Consider the following 219-nt stretch of genomic DNA (forward strand, 5'->3'; position numbering starts at 1 on the left):
ATATATATATATATATATATATATATAAGTACATAGACACACATATAAGTACATGTACGCATACATATAAGTACATACACACACAGACATATAAGTAATATATAAATATATACATATATACATATATTACATACCTACATGTACATATCCACACACATAAGTACACACACACAAGTACACACACACATTATATATATGTTTATATATATATATATGTAG

The sequence above is a fragment of the Octopus bimaculoides genome, chromosome 1, assembly GCF_001194135.2.
Source record: "Octopus bimaculoides isolate UCB-OBI-ISO-001 chromosome 1, ASM119413v2, whole genome shotgun sequence".
In the NCBI taxonomy this organism is placed as follows: Eukaryota; Metazoa; Mollusca; class Cephalopoda; order Octopoda; family Octopodidae; genus Octopus; species Octopus bimaculoides.